Here is a 17,384-nt window from a genome sequence, read left to right on the forward strand (position 1 = left end):
CTTTACAACATTGTCATCCATTGAATTCATGCAGAGTTTGAAGATTTCAAATTGTGACAAAATGAAAGACTCGACCACGAAGGGACTCGAACCCTCAATCTTCTGATCCGAAGTCAGATGGCTTATCCATTAGGCCACGCGGTCATCTTTATAGAAGTTGTCGAACCTGTGGAAGGTGTGGTAATAGTAACCTCAAGTATAACATTCAAAATTTAGAAGTTTTTTCTAGATATATGTTTTGGAAAAACTTGCATATGAATTACAAAATGAAATCCAACATATTTTAGTGATTTATGTTGAGTGAACATTACAAAGTATACCTTTCACATAGCCTAGATTTTGTAAAATCCTTAACTTAGCTGAGAAATAACTTAACTTTTCTATAGGCATGCTATAAAGTTTTATAAAAAGATTAGGGATGTAGGCATTAGAGCAATTTTTCATTGAGCTATGGCTGTTCTGATTTCACTGATTCCTTCTAAACATGTGAGATGTATTTTTTATATGCAGATATGCAAATAACCATTATAGTTTCAATTTGGTCAAAGAATTGCTTTGCAACACAGATTACCAATATCAAACAAGTTAACAGGTAAACACTGACATTTTCCTAAAGGTTTTTTAAGTTTTATGAAAATATTAGGGATGTAGGCTTTATAGCAATTTCTCATTGGACTATGGATGTTCGGATTTCAATGATTCATTTTAAACATGTGAGATATAATTTTTATATGCAGATATGCAAATATCCTTTATTATATGAATTTGGTCAAAGATTTTTTTCCAACACAGATTACCAAAATTGAACAAGTTAAGAGGTAAATACTTACATTTTCCAAAAGGATACCTTTTACTATGCACCAAAAACCTAAAAAACCTATAACTATGTGTACATCATGCACATCATTGTTTATGTTGTATTTATTTTCCTATGGGAATTACATATAGAAATGTACATTCTTTACAACATTGTCATCCATTGAATTCATGCAGAGTTTGAAGATTTCAAATTGTGACAAAATGAAAGACTCGACCACGAAGGGACTCGAACCCTCAATCTTCTGATCCGAAGTCAGACGCCTTATCCATTAGGCCACGCGGTCATCTTTATAGAAGTTGTCGAACCTGTGGAAGGTGTGGTAAAAGTAACCTCAAGTATAACATTCAAAATTTAGAAGTTTTTTCTAGATATATGTTTTGGAAAAACTTGCATATGAATTACAAAATGAAATCCAACATATTTTAGTGATTTATGTTGAGTGAACATTACAAAGTATACCTTTCACATAGCCTAGATTTTGTAAAATCCTTAACTTAGCTGAGAAATAACTTAACTTTTCTATAGGCATGCTATAAAGTTTTATAAAAAGATTAGGGATGTAGGCATTAGAGCAATTTCTCATTGAACTATGGGTGTTCTGATTTCACTGATTCCTTCTAAACATGTGAGATGTATTTTTTATATGCAGATATGCAAATAACCATTATAGTATCAATTTGGTCAAAGAACTGCTTTGCAACACAGATTACCAAAATCAAACAAGTTAACAGGTAAACACTTACATTTTCCTAAAGATTTTTTAAGAATTATGAAAATATTAGGGATGTAGGCTTTATAGCAATTTCTCATTGGACTATGGATGTTCGGATTTCAATGATTCATTTTAAACATGTGAGATATAATTTTTATATGCAGATATGTAATATCCTTTATTGTATCATTTTGGTCAAAGATTTTTTTCCAACACAGATTACCAAAATTGAACAAGTTAACAGGTAATTACTTACCTTTTCCAAAAGGATACCTTTTACTATGCACCAAAAACCTAAAAAAACTATAACTATGTGTACATCATGCACATCATTGTTTATGTTGTATTTATTTTCCTATGGGAATTACATTTAGAAATGTACATTCTTTACAACATTGTCATCCATTGAATTCATGCAGAGTTTGAAGATTTCAATTAGTGACAAAAAGAATGACTTGACCACGAAGGGATACGAACCCTCAATCTTCTGATCAGAAGTCAGACGCCTCATCCATTATGCCATGCTGTCATCTATGTCGAAATTGTCAAACCTGTGGAAGGTGTGGTAATAGTAACCTCAAGTATAACATTCAAAATTTAGAAGCTTTTTCTAGAGGTATGTTTTGGAAAAACTTGCATATGAATTACAAAATGAAATCCAACATATTTTAGTGATTTATGTTGAGTGAACATTACAAAGTATACCTTTCACATAGCCTAGATTTTGTAAAATCCTTAACTTAGCTGAGAAATAACTTAACTTTTCTATAGGCATGCTATAAAGTTTTATAAAAAGATTTTGGATGTAGGCATTAGAGCAATTTCTCATTGAACTATGGGTGTTCTGATTTCACTGATTCCTTCTAAACATGTGAGATGTATTTTTTATATGCAGATATGCAAATAACCATTATAGTATCAATTTGGTCAAAGAACTGCTTTGCAACACAGATTACCAAAATCAAAAAAGTTAACAGGTAAACACTGACATTTTCCTAAAGGTTTTTTAAGTTTTATGAAAAAATTAGGGATGTAGGCTTTATAGCAATTTCTCTTTGGACTATGGATGTTCGGATTTCAATGATTCATTTTAAACATGTGAGATATAATTTTTATATGCAGATATGCAAATATCCTTTATTGTATCAATTTGGTCAAAGATTTTTTTCCAACACAGATTACCAAAATTGAACAAGTTAACAGGTAAATTCTTACCTTTTCCAAAAGGATACCTTTTACTATGCACCAAAAACCTAAAAAACCTATAACTATGTGTACATCATGCACATCATTGTTTATGTTGAATTTATTTTCCTATGGGAATTACATTTAGAAATGTACATTCTTTACAACATTGTCATCCATTGAATTCATGCAGAGTTTGAAGATTTCAAATTGTGACAAAATGAAAGACTCGACCACGAAGGGACTCGAACCCTCAATCTTCTGATCCGAAGTCAGACGCCTTATCCATTAGGCCACGCGGTCATCTTTATAGAAGTTGTCGAACCTGTGGAAGGTGTGGTAAAAGTAACCTCAAGTATAACATTCAAAATTTAGAAGTTTTTTCTAGATATATGTTTTGGAAAAACTTGCATATGAATTACAAAATGAAATCCAACATATTTTAGTGATTTATGTTGAGTGAACATTACAAAGTATACCTTTCACATAGCCTAGATTTTGTAAAATCCTTAACTTAGCTGAGAAATAACTTAACTTTTCTATAGGCATGCTATAAAGTTTTATAAAAAGATTAGGGATGTAGGCATTAGAGCAATTTCTCATTGAACTATGGGTGTTCTGATTTCACTGATTCCTTCTAAACATGTGAGATGTATTTTTTATATGCAGATATGCAAATAACCATTATAGTATCAATTTGGTCAAAGAACTGCTTTGCAACACAGATTACCAAAATCAAACAAGTTAACAGGTAAACACTTACATTTTCCTAAAGGTTTTTTAAGAATTATGAAAATATTAGGGATGTAGGCTTTATAGCAATTTCTCATTGGACTATGGATGTTCGGATTTCAATGATTCATTTTAAACATGTGAGATATAATTTTTATATGCAGATATGTAATATCCTTTATTGTATCATTTTGGTCAAAGATTTTTTTCCAACACAGATTACCAAAATTGAACAAGTTAACAGGTAAATACTTACCTTTTCCAAAAGGATACCTTTTACTATGCACCAAAAACCTAAAAAAACTATAACTATGTGTACATCATGCACATCATTGTTTATGTTGTATTTATTTTCCTATGGGAATTACATTTAGAAATGTACATTCTTTACAACATTGTCATCCATTGAATTCATGCAGAGTTTGAAGATTTCAATTAGTGACAAAAAGAATGACTTGACCACGAAGGGACACGAACCCTCAATCTTCTGATCAGAAGTCAGACGCCTCATCCATTATGCCATGCTGTCATCTATGTCGAAATTGTCAAACCTGTGGAAGGTGTGGTAATAGTAACCTCAAGTATAACATTCAAAATTTAGAAGCTTTTTCTAGAGGTATGTTTTGGAAAAACTTGCATATGAATTACAAAATGAAATCCAACATATTTTAGTGATTTATGTTGAGTGAACATTACAAAGTATACCTTTCACATAGCCTAGATTTTGTAAAATCCTTAACTTAGCTGAGAAATAACTTAACTTTTCTATAGGCATGCTATAAAGTTTTATAAAAAGATTTTGGATGTAGGCATTAGAGCAATTTCTCATTGAACTATGGGTGTTCTGATTTCACTGATTCCTTCTAAACATGTGAGATGTATTTTTTATATGCAGATATGCAAATAACCATTATAGTATCAATTTGGTCAAAGAACTGCTTTGCAACACAGATTACCAAAATCAAAAAAGTTAACAGGTAAACACTGACATTTTCCTAAAGGTTTTTTAAGTTTTATGAAAATATTAGGGATGTAGGCTTTATAGCAATTTCTCTTTGGACTATGGATGTTCGGATTTCAATGATTCATTTTAAACATGTGAGATATAATTTTTATATGCAGATATGCAAATATCCTTTATTGTATCAATTTGGTCAAAGATTTTTTTCCAACACAGATTACCAAAATTGAACAAGATAACAGGTAAATTCTTACCTTTTCCAAAAGGATACCTTTTACTATGCACCAAAAACCTAAAAAACCTATAACTATGTGTACATCATGCACATCATTGTTTATGTTGAATTTATTTTCCTATGGGAATTACATTTAGAAATGTACATTCTTTACAACATTGTCATCCATTGAATTCATGCAGAGTTTGAAGATTTCAAATTGTGACAAAATGAAAGACTCGACCACGAAGGGACTCGAACCCTCAATCTTCTGATCTGAAGTCAGATGGCTTATCCATTAGGCCACGCGGTCATCTTTATAGAAGTTGTCGAACCTGTGGAAGGTGTGGTAATAGTAACCTCAAGTATAACATTCAAAATTTAGAAGTTTTTTCTAGATATATGTTTTGGAAAAACTTGCATATGAATTACAAAATGAAATCCAACATATTTTAGTGATTTATGTTGAGTGAACATTACAAAGTATACCTTTCACATAGCCTAGATTTTGTAAAATCCTTAACTTAGCTGAGAAATAACTTAACTTTTCTATAGGCATGCTATAAAGTTTTATAAAAAGATTAGGGATGTAGGCATTAGAGCAATTTTTCATTGAGCTATGGCTGTTCTGATTTCACTGATTCCTTCTAAACATGTGAGATGTATTTTTTATATGCAGATATGCAAATAACCATTATAGTATCAATTTGGTCAAAGAATTGCTTTGCAACACAGATTACCAATATCAAACAAGTTAACAGGTAAACACTGACATTTTCCTAAAGGTTTTTTAAGTTTTATGAAAATATTAGGGATGTAGGCTTTATAGCAATTTCTCATTGGACTATGGATGTTCAGATTTCAATGATTCATTTTAAACATGTGAGATATAATTTTTATATGCAGATATGCAAATATCCTTTATTGTATGAATTTGGTCAAAGATTTTTTTCCAACACAGATTACCAAAATTGAACAAGTTAAGAGGTAAATACTTACATTTTCCAAAAGGATACCTTTTACTATGCACCAAAAACCTAAAAAACCTATAACTATGTATACATCATGCACATCATTGTTTATGTTGTATTTATTTTCCTATGGGAATTACATTTAGAAATGTACATTCTTTACAACATTGTCATCCATTGAATTCATGCAGAGTTTGAAGATTTCAAATAGTGACAAAAAGAATGACTTGACCACGAAGGGACACGAACCCTCAATCTTCTGATCAGAAGTCAGACGCCTCATCCATTATGCCACGCTGTCATCTATGTCGAAATTGTCGAACCTGTGGAAGGTGTGGTAATAGTAACCTCAAGTATAACATTCAAAATTTAGAAGTTTTTTCTAGATATATGTTTTGGAAAAACTTGCATATGAATTACAAAATAAAATCCAACATATTTTAGTGATTTATGTTGAGTGAACATTACAAAGTATACCTTTCACATAGCCTAGATTTTGTAAAATCCTTAACTTAGCTGAGAAATAACTTAACTTTTCTATAGGCATGCTATAAAGTTTTATAAAAAGATTAGGGATGTAGGCATTAGAGCAATTTCTCATTGAGCTATGGCTGTTCTGATTTCAGTGATTCCTTCTAAACATGTGAGATGTATTTTTTATATGCAGATATGCAAATAACCATTATAGTATCAATTTGGTCAAAGAACTGCTTTGCAACACAGATTACCAAAATCAAACAAGTTAACAGGTAAACACTTACATTTTCCTAAAGGTTTTTTAAGAATTATGAAAATATTAGGGATGTAGGCTTTATAGCAATTTCTCATTGGACTATGGATGTTTGGATTTCAATGATTCATTTTAAACATGTGAGATATAATTTTTATATGCAGATATGTAATATCCTTTATTGTATCAATTTGGTCAAAGATTTTTTTCCAACACAGATTACCAAAATTGAACAAGTTAACAGGTAAATACTTACCTTTTCCAAAAGGATACCTTTTACTATGCACCAAAAACCTAAAAAAACTATAACTATGTGTACATCATGCACATCATTGTTTATGTTGTATTTATTTTCCTATGGGAATTACATTTACAAATGTACATTCTTTACAACATTGTCATCCATTGAATTCATGCAGAGTTTGAAGATTTCAAATTGTGACAAAATGAAAGACTCGACCACGAAGGGACTCGAACCCTCAATCTTCTGATCCGAAGTCAGACGCCTTATCCATTAGGCCATGCAGTCATCTTTATAGAAGTTGTCGAACCTGTGGAAGGTGTGGTAAAAGTAACCTCAAGTATAACATTCAAAATTTAGAAGTTTTTTCTAGATATATGTTTTGGAAAAACTTGCATATGAATTACAAAATGAAATCCAACATATTTTAGTGATTTATGTTGAGTGAACATTACAAAGTATACCTTTCACATAGCCTAGATTTTGTAAAATCCTTAACTTAGCTGAGAAATAACTTAACTTTTCTATAGGCATGCTGTAAAGTTTTATAAAAAGATTAGGGATGTAGGCATTAGAGCAATTTCTCATTGAGCTATGGCTGTTCTGATTTCACTGATTCCTTCTAAACATGTGAGATGTATTTTTTATATGCAGATATGCAAATAACCATTATAGTATCAATTTGGTCAAAGAATTGCTTTGCAACACAGATTACCAAAATCAAACAAGTTAACAGGTAAACACTGACATTTTCCTAAAGGTTTTTTAAGTTTTATGTAAATATTAGGGATGTAGGCTTTATAGCAATTTCTCATTGGACTATGGATGTTCGGATTTCAATGATTCATTTTAAACATGTGAGATATAATTTTTATATGCAGATATGCAAATATCCTTTATTGTATCAATTTGGTCAAACATTTTTTTCCAACACAGATTACCAAAATTGAACAAGTTAAGAGGTAAATACTTACATTTTCCAAAAGGATACCTTTTACTATGCACCAAAAACCTAAAAAACCTATAACTATGTGTACATCATTGTTTATGTTGTATTTATTTTCCTATGGGAATTACATTTAGAAATGTACATTCTTTACAACATTGTCATCCATTGAATTCATGCAGAGTTTGAAGATTTCAAATAGTGACTTGACCATGAAGGGACACGAACCCTCAATCTTCTGATCAGAAGTCAGACGCCTCATCCATTATGCCACGCTGTCATCTATGTCGAAATTGTCGAACCTGTGGAAGGTGTGGTAATAGTAACCTCAAGTATAACATTCAAAATTTAGAAGCTTTTTCTAGAGGTATGTTTTGGAAAAACTTGCATATGAATTACAAAATGAAATCCAACATATTTTAGTGATTTATGTTGAGTGAACATTACAAAGTATACCTTTCACATAGCCTAGATTTTGTAAAATCCTTAACTTAGCTGAGAAATAACTTAACTTTTCTATAGGCATGCTATAAAGTTTTATAAAAAGATTTTGGATGTAGGCATTAGAGCAATTTCTCATTGAACTATGGGTGTTCTGATTTCACTGATTCCTTCTAAACATGTGAGATGTATTTTTTATATGCAGATATGCAAATAACCATTATAGTATCAATTTGGTCAAAGAACTGCTTTGCAACACAGATTACCAAAATCAAAAAAGTTAACAGGTAAACACTGACATTTTCCTAAAGGTTTTTTAAGTTTTATGAAAAAATTAGGGATGTAGGCTTTATAGCAATTTCTCTTTGGACTATGGATGTTCGGATTTCAATGATTCATTTTAAACATGTGAGATATAATTTTTATATGCAGATATGCAAATATCCTTTATTGTATCAATTTGGTCAAAGATTTTTTTCCAACACAGATTACCAAAATTGAACAAGTTAACAGGTAAATTCTTACCTTTTCCAAAAGGATACCTTTTACTATGCACCAAAAACCTAAAAAACCTATAACTATGTGTACATCATGCACATCATTGTTTATGTTGAATTTATTTTCCTATGGGAATTACATTTAGAAATGTACATTCTTTACAACATTGTCATCCATTGAATTCATGCAGAGTTTGAAGATTTCAAATTGTGACAAAATGAAAGACTCGACCACGAAGGGACTCGAACCCTCAATCTTCTGATCCGAAGTCAGACGCCTTATCCATTAGGCCACGCGGTCATCTTTATAGAAGTTGTCGAACCTGTGGAAGGTGTGGTAAAAGTAACCTCAAGTATAACATTCAAAATTTAGAAGTTTTTTCTAGATATATGTTTTGGAAAAACTTGCATATGAATTACAAAATGAAATCCAACATATTTTAGTGATTTATGTTGAGTGAACATTACAAAGTATACCTTTCACATAGCCTAGATTTTGTAAAATCCTTAACTTAGCTGAGAAATAACTTAACTTTTCTATAGGCATGCTATAAAGTTTTATAAAAAGATTAGGGATGTAGGCATTAGAGCAATTTCTCATTGAACTATGGGTGTTCTGATTTCACTGATTCCTTCTAAACATGTGAGATGTATTTTTTATATGCAGATATGCAAATAACCATTATAGTATCAATTTGGTCAAAGAACTGCTTTGCAACACAGATTACCAAAATCAAACAAGTTAACAGGTAAACACTTACATTTTCCTAAAGGTTTTTTAAGAATTATGAAAATATTAGGGATGTAGGCTTTATAGCAATTTCTCATTGGACTATGGATGTTCGGATTTCAATGATTCATTTTAAACATGTGAGATATAATTTTTATATGCAGATATGTAATATCCTTTATTGTATCATTTTGGTCAAAGATTTTTTTCCAACACAGATTACCAAAATTGAACAAGTTAACAGGTAAATACTTACCTTTTCCAAAAGGATACCTTTTACTATGCACCAAAAACCTAAAAAAACTATAACTATGTGTACATCATGCACATCATTGTTTATGTTGTATTTATTTTCCTATGGGAATTACATTTAGAAATGTACATTCTTTACAACATTGTCATCCATTGAATTCATGCAGAGTTTGAAGATTTCAATTAGTGACAAAAAGAATGACTTGACCACGAAGGGACACGAACCCTCAATCTTCTGATCAGAAGTCAGACGCCTCATCCATTATGCCATGCTGTCATCTATGTCGAAATTGTCAAACCTGTGGAAGGTGTGGTAATAGTAACCTCAAGTATAACATTCAAAATTTAGAAGCTTTTTCTAGAGGTATGTTTTGGAAAAACTTGCATATGAATTACAAAATGAAATCCAACATATTTTAGTGATTTATGTTGAGTGAACATTACAAAGTATACCTTTCACATAGCCTAGATTTTGTAAAATCCTTAACTTAGCTGAGAAATAACTTAACTTTTCTATAGGCATGCTATAAAGTTTTATAAAAAGATTTTGGATGTAGGCATTAGAGCAATTTCTCATTGAACTATGGGTGTTCTGATTTCACTGATTCCTTCTAAACATGTGAGATGTATTTTTTATATGCAGATATGCAAATAACCATTATAGTATCAATTTGGTCAAAGAACTGCTTTGCAACACAGATTACCAAAATCAAAAAAGTTAACAGGTAAACACTGACATTTTCCTAAAGGTTTTTTAAGTTTTATGAAAATATTAGGGATGTAGGCTTTATAGCAATTTCTCTTTGGACTATGGATGTTCGGATTTCAATGATTCATTTTAAACATGTGAGATATAATTTTTATATGCAGATATGCAAATATCCTTTATTGTATCAATTTGGTCAAAGATTTTTTTCCAACACAGATTACCAAAATTGAACAAGATAACAGGTAAATTCTTACCTTTTCCAAAAGGATACCTTTTACTATGCACCAAAAACCTAAAAAACCTATAACTATGTGTACATCATGCACATCATTGTTTATGTTGAATTTATTTTCCTATGGGAATTACATTTAGAAATGTACATTCTTTACAACATTGTCATCCATTGAATTCATGCAGAGTTTGAAGATTTCAAATTGTGACAAAATGAAAGACTCGACCACGAAGGGACTCGAACCCTCAATCTTCTGATCTGAAGTCAGATGGCTTATCCATTAGGCCACGCGGTCATCTTTATAGAAGGTGTCGAACCTGTGGAAGGTGTGGTAATAGTAACCTCAAGTATAACATTCAAAATTTAGAAGTTTTTTCTAGATATATGTTTTGGAAAAACTTGCATATGAATTACAAAATGAAATCCAACATATTTTAGTGATTTATGTTGAGTGAACATTACAAAGTATACCTTTCACATAGCCTAGATTTTGTAAAATCCTTAACTTAGCTGAGAAATAACTTAACTTTTCTATAGGCATGCTATAAAGTTTTATAAAAAGATTAGGGATGTAGGCATTAGAGCAATTTTTCATTGAGCTATGGCTGTTCTGATTTCACTGATTCCTTCTAAACATGTGAGATGTATTTTTTATATGCAGATATGCAAATAACCATTATAGTATCAATTTGGTCAAAGAATTGCTTTGCAACACAGATTACCAATATCAAACAAGTTAACAGGTAAACACTGACATTTTCCTAAAGGTTTTTTAAGTTTTATGAAAATATTAGGGATGTAGGCTTTATAGCAATTTCTCATTGGACTATGGATGTTCAGATTTCAATGATTCATTTTAAACATGTGAGATATAATTTTTATATGCAGATATGCAAATATCCTTTATTGTATGAATTTGGTCAAAGATTTTTTTCCAACACAGATTACCAAAATTGAACAAGTTAAGAGGTAAATACTTACATTTTCCAAAAGGATACCTTTTACTATGCACCAAAAACCTAAAAAACCTATAACTATGTATACATCATGCACATCATTGTTTATGTTGTATTTATTTTCCTATGGGAATTACATTTAGAAATGTACATTCTTTACAACATTGTCATCCATTGAATTCATGCAGAGTTTGAAGATTTCAAATAGTGACAAAAAGAATGACTTGACCACGAAGGGACACGAACCCTCAATCTTCTGATCAGAAGTCAGACGCCTCATCCATTATGCCACGCTGTCATCTATGTCGAAATTGTCGAACCTGTGGAAGGTGTGGTAATAGTAACCTCAAGTATAACATTCAAAATTTAGAAGTTTTTTCTAGATATATGTTTTGGAAAAACTTGCATATGAATTACAAAATAAAATCCAACATATTTTAGTGATTTATGTTGAGTGAACATTACAAAGTATACCTTTCACATAGCCTAGATTTTGTAAAATCCTTAACTTAGCTGAGAAATAACTTAACTTTTCTATAGGCATGCTGTAAAGTTTTATAAAAAGATTAGGGATGTAGGCATTAGAGCAATTTCTCATTGAGCTATGGCTGTTCTGATTTCACTGATTCCTTCTAAACATGTGAGATGTATTTTTTATATGCAGATATGCAAATAACCATTATAGTATCAATTTGGTCAAAGAATTGCTTTGCAACACAGATTACCAAAATCAAACAAGTTAACAGGTAAACACTGACATTTTCCTAAAGGTTTTTTAAGTTTTATGTAAATATTAGGGATGTAGGCTTTATAGCAATTTCTCATTGGACTATGGATGTTCGGATTTCAATGATTCATTTTAAACATGTGAGATATAATTTTTATATGCAGATATGCAAATATCCTTTATTGTATCAATTTGGTCAAACATTTTTTTCCAACACAGATTACCAAAATTGAACAAGTTAAGAGGTAAATACTTACATTTTCCAAAAGGATACCTTTTACTATGCACCAAAAACCTAAAAAACCTATAACTATGTGTACATCATTGTTTATGTTGTATTTATTTTCCTATGGGAATTACATTTAGAAATGTACATTCTTTACAACATTGTCATCCATTGAATTCATGCAGAGTTTGAAGATTTCAAATAGTGACTTGACCATGAAGGGACACGAACCCTCAATCTTCTGATCAGAAGTCAGACGCCTCATCCATTATGCCACGCTGTCATCTATGTCGAAATTGTCGAACCTGTGGAAGGTGTGGTAATAGTAACCTCAAGTATAACATTCAAAATTTAGAAGCTTTTTCTAGAGGTATGTTTTGGAAAAACTTGCATATGAATTACAAAATGAAATCCAACATATTTTAGTGATTTATGTTGAGTGAACATTACAAAGTATACCTTTCACATAGCCTAGATTTTGTAAAATCCTTAACTTAGCTGAGAAATAACTTAACTTTTCTACAGGCATGCTATAAAGTTTTATAAAAAGATTAGGGATGTAGGCATTAGAGCAATTTCTCATTGAACTATGGGTGTTCTGATTTCACTGATTCCTTCTAAACATGTGAGATGTATTTTTTATATGCAGATATGCAAATAACCATTATAGTATCAATTTGGTCAAAGAACTGCTTTGCAACACAGATTACCAAAATCAAACAAGTTAACAGGTAAACACTTACATTTTCCTAAAGGTTTTTTAAGAATTATGAAAATATTAGGGATGTAGGCTTTATAGCAATTTCTCATTGGACTATGGATGTTCGGATTTCAATGATTCATTTTAAACATGTGAGATATAATTTTTATATGCAGATATGCAAATATCCTTTATTGTATCAATTTGGTCAAACATTTTTTTCCAACACAGATTACCAAAATTGAACAAGTTAAGAGGTAAATACTTACATTTTCCAAAAGGATACCTTTTACTATGCACCAAAAACCTAAAAAACCTATAACTATGTGTACATCATGCACATCATTGTTTATGTTGTATTTATTTTCCTATGGGAATTACATTTAGAAATGTACATTCTTTACAACATTGTCATCCATTGAATTCATGCAGAGTTTGAAGATTTCAAATAGTGACTTGACCATGAAGGGACACGAACCCTCAATCTTCTGATCAGAAGTCAGACGCCTCATCCATTATGCCACGCTGTCATCTATGTCGAAATTGTCGAACCTGTGGAAGGTGTGGTAATAGTAACCTCAAGTATAACATTCAAAATTTAGAAGCTTTTTCTAGAGGTATGTTTTGGAAAAACTTGCATATGAATTACAAAATGAAATCCAACATATTTTAGTGATTTATGTTGAGTGAACATTACAAAGTATACCTTTCACATAGCCTAGATTTTGTAAAATCCTTAACTTAGCTGAGAAATAACTTAACTTTTCTACAGGCATGCTATAAAGTTTTATAAAAAGATTAGGGATGTAGGCATTAGAGCAATTTCTCATTGAACTATGGGTGTTCTGATTTCACTGATTCCTTCTAAACATGTGATATGTATTTTTTATATGCAGATATGCAAATAACCATTATAGTATCAATTTGGTCAAAGAATTGCTTTGCAACACAGATTACCAAAATCAAACAAGTTAACAAGTAAAAACTGACATTTTCCTAAAGGTTTTTTAAGTTTTATGAAAATATTAGGGATGTAGACTTTATAGCAATTTCTCATTGGACTATGGATGTTCGGATTTCAATGATTCATTTTAAACATGTGAGATATAATTTTTATATGCAGATATGTAATATCCTTTATTGTATCAATTTGGTCAAAGATTTTTTTCCAACACAGATTACCAAAATTGAACAAGTTAACAGGTAAATACTTACCTTTTCCAAAAGGATAATTTTTCTATGCACCAAAAACCTAAAAAAACTATAACTATGTGTACATCATGCACATCATTGTTTATGTTGTATTTATTTTCCTATGGGAATTACATTTAGAAATGTACATTCTTTACAACATTGTCATCCATTGAATTCATGCAGAGTTTGAAGATTTCAAATTGTGACAAAATGAAAGACTCGACCACGAAGGGACTCGAACCCTCAATCTTCTGATCCGAAGTCAGACGCCTTATCCATTAGGCCACGCGGTCATCTTTATAGAAGTTGTCGAACCTGTGGAAGGTGTGGTAAAAGTAACCTCAAGTATAACATTCAAAATTTAGAAGTTTTTTCTAGATATATGTTTTGGAAAAACTTGCATATGAATTACAAAATGAAATCCAACATATTTTAGTGATTTATGTTGAGTGAACATTACAAAGTATACCTTTCACATAGCCTAGATTTTGTAAAATCCTTAACTTAGCTGAGAAATAACTTAACTTTTCTATAGGCATGCTATAAAGTTTTATAAAAAGATTAGGGATGTAGGCATTAGAGCAATTTCTCATTGAACTATGGGTGTTCTGATTTCACTGATTCCTTCTAAACATGTGAGATGTATTTTTTATATGCAGATATGCAAATAACCATTATAGTATCAATTTGGTCAAAGAACTGCTTTGCAACACAGATTACCAAAATCAAACAAGTTAACAGGTAAACACTTACATTTTCCTAAAGGTTTTTTAAGAATTATGAAAATATTAGGGATGTAGGCTTTATAGCAATTTCTCATTGGACTATGGATGTTCGGATTTCAATGATTCATTTTAAACATGTGAGATATAATTTTTATATGCAGATATGTAATATCCATTATTGTATCATTTTGGTCAAAGATTTTTTTCCAACACAGATTACCAAAATTGAACAAGTTAACAGGTAAATACTTACCTTTTCCAAAAGGATACCTTTTACTATGCACCAAAAACCTAAAAAAACTATAACTATGTGTACATCATGCACATCATTGTTTATGTTGTATTTATTTTCCTATGGGAATTACATTTAGAAATGTACATTCTTTACAACATTGTCATCCATTGAATTCATGCAGAGTTTGAAGATTTCAATTAGTGACAAAAAGAATGACTTGACCATGAAGGGACACGAACCCTCAATCTTCTGATCAGAAGTCAGACGCCTCATCCATTATGCCATGCTGTCATCTATGTCGAAATTGTCAAACCTGTGGAAGGTGTGGTAATAGTAACCTCAAGTATAACATTCAAAATTTAGAAGCTTTTTCTAGAGGTATGTTTTGGAAAAACTTGCATATGAATTACAAAATGAAATCCAACATATTTTAGTGATTTATGTTGAGTGAACATTACAAAGTATACCTTTCACATAGCCTAGATTTTGTAAAATCCTTAACTTAGCTGAGAAATAACTTAACTTTTCTATAGGCATGCTATAAAGTTTTATAAAAAGATTTTGGATTTAGTCATTAGAGCAATTTCTCATTGAACTATGGGTGTTCTGATTTCACTGATTCCTTCTAAACATGTGAGATGTATTTTTTATATGCAGATATGCAAATAACCATTATAGTATCAATTTGGTCAAAGAACTGCTTTGCAACACAGATTACCAAAATCAAAAAAGTTAACAGGTAAACACTGACATTTTCCTAAAGGTTTTTTAAGTTTTATGAAAATATTAGGGATGTAGGCTTTATAACAATTTCTCTTTGGACTATGGATGTTCGGATTTCAATGATTCATTTTAAACATGTGAGATATAATTTTTATATGCAGATATGCAAATATCCTTTATTGTATCAATTTGGTCAAAGATTTTTTTCCAACACAGATTACCAAAATTGAACAAGTTAAGAGGTAAATACTTACATTTTCCAAAAGGATACCTTTTACTATGCACCAAAAACCTAAAAAACCTATAACTATGTGTACATCATTGTTTATGTTGTATTTATTTTCCTATGGGAATTACATTTAGAAATGTACATTCTTTACAACATTGTCATCCATTGAATTCATGCAGAGTTTGAAGATTTCAAATAGTGACTTGACCATGAAGGGACACGAACCCTCAATCTTCTGATCAGAAGTCAGACGCCTCATCCATTATGCCACGCTGTCATCTATGTCGAAATTGTCGAACCTGTGGAAGGTGTGGTAATAGTAACCTCAAGTATAACATTCAAAATTTAGAAGCTTTTTCTAGAGGTATGTTTTGGAAAAACTTGCATATGAATTACAAAATGAAATCCAACATATTTTAGTGATTTATGTTGAGTGAACATTACAAAGTATACCTTTCACATAGCCTAGATTTTGTAAAATCCTTAACTTAGCTGAGAAATAACTTAACTTTTCTACAGGCATGCTATAAAGTTTTATAAAAAGATTAGGGATGTAGGCATTAGAGCAATTTCTCATTGAACTATGGGTGTTCTGATTTCACTGATTCCTTCTAAACATGTGAGATGTATTTTTTATATGCAGATATGCAAATAACCATTATAGTATCAATTTGGTCAAAGAACTGCTTTGCAACACAGATTACCAAAATCAAACAAGTTAACAGGTAAACACTTACATTTTCCTAAAGGTTTTTTAAGAATTATGAAAATATTAGGGATGTAGGCTTTATAGCAATTTCTCATTGGACTATGGATGTTCGGATTTCAATGATTCATTTTAAACATGTGAGATATAATTTTTATATGCAGATATGCAAATATCCTTTATTGTATCAATTTGGTCAAACATTTTTTTCCAACACAGATTACCAAAATTGAACAAGTTAAGAGGTAAATACTTACATTTTCCAAAAGGATACCTTTTACTATGCACCAAAAACCTAAAAAACCTATAACTATGTGTACATCATGCACATCATTGTTTATGTTGTATTTATTTTCCTATGGGAATTACATTTAGAAATGTACATTCTTTACAACATTGTCATCCATTGAATTCATGCAGAGTTTGAAGATTTCAAATAGTGACTTGACCATGAAGGGACACGAACCCTCAATCTTCTGATCAGAAGTCAGATGCCTCATCCATTATGCCACGCTGTCATCTATGTCGAAATTGTCGAACCTGTGGAAGGTGTGGTAATAGTAACCTCAAGTATAACATTCAAAATTTAG

General features: G+C 30.9%; 6 non-coding genes across 6 annotated transcripts; all 6 read right to left on the reverse strand.

Moving 5' to 3' along the window:
- Nucleotides 1-71: 71 nt before the first annotated feature.
- On the reverse strand, nucleotides 72-144 carry TRNAR-UCG (transfer RNA arginine (anticodon UCG)). Its single transcript has one exon. It is a non-coding gene; the product is annotated as a tRNA-Arg (tRNA).
- An 886-nt stretch (nucleotides 145-1,030) lies between these two features.
- On the reverse strand, nucleotides 1,031-1,103 carry TRNAR-UCG (transfer RNA arginine (anticodon UCG)). The gene has a single exon. It is a non-coding gene; the product is annotated as a tRNA-Arg (tRNA).
- Nucleotides 1,104-2,947: 1,844 nt separating this feature from the next.
- TRNAR-UCG (transfer RNA arginine (anticodon UCG)) lies at nucleotides 2,948-3,020 on the reverse strand. Its single transcript has one exon. It is a non-coding gene; the product is annotated as a tRNA-Arg (tRNA).
- A 3,761-nt stretch (nucleotides 3,021-6,781) lies between these two features.
- On the reverse strand, nucleotides 6,782-6,854 carry TRNAR-UCG (transfer RNA arginine (anticodon UCG)). The gene has a single exon. It is a non-coding gene; the product is annotated as a tRNA-Arg (tRNA).
- Nucleotides 6,855-8,678: 1,824 nt separating this feature from the next.
- TRNAR-UCG (transfer RNA arginine (anticodon UCG)) lies at nucleotides 8,679-8,751 on the reverse strand. The gene has a single exon. It is a non-coding gene; the product is annotated as a tRNA-Arg (tRNA).
- Nucleotides 8,752-14,396: 5,645 nt separating this feature from the next.
- On the reverse strand, nucleotides 14,397-14,469 carry TRNAR-UCG (transfer RNA arginine (anticodon UCG)). The gene has a single exon. It is a non-coding gene; the product is annotated as a tRNA-Arg (tRNA).
- Nucleotides 14,470-17,384: the final 2,915 nt, after the last annotated feature.

The sequence above is a fragment of the Taudactylus pleione genome, unplaced genomic scaffold (assembly GCF_031769625.1).
Source record: "Taudactylus pleione unplaced genomic scaffold, aTauple2 ptg000914l, whole genome shotgun sequence".
Lineage (NCBI taxonomy): Eukaryota > Metazoa > Chordata > Amphibia > Anura > Myobatrachidae > Taudactylus > Taudactylus pleione.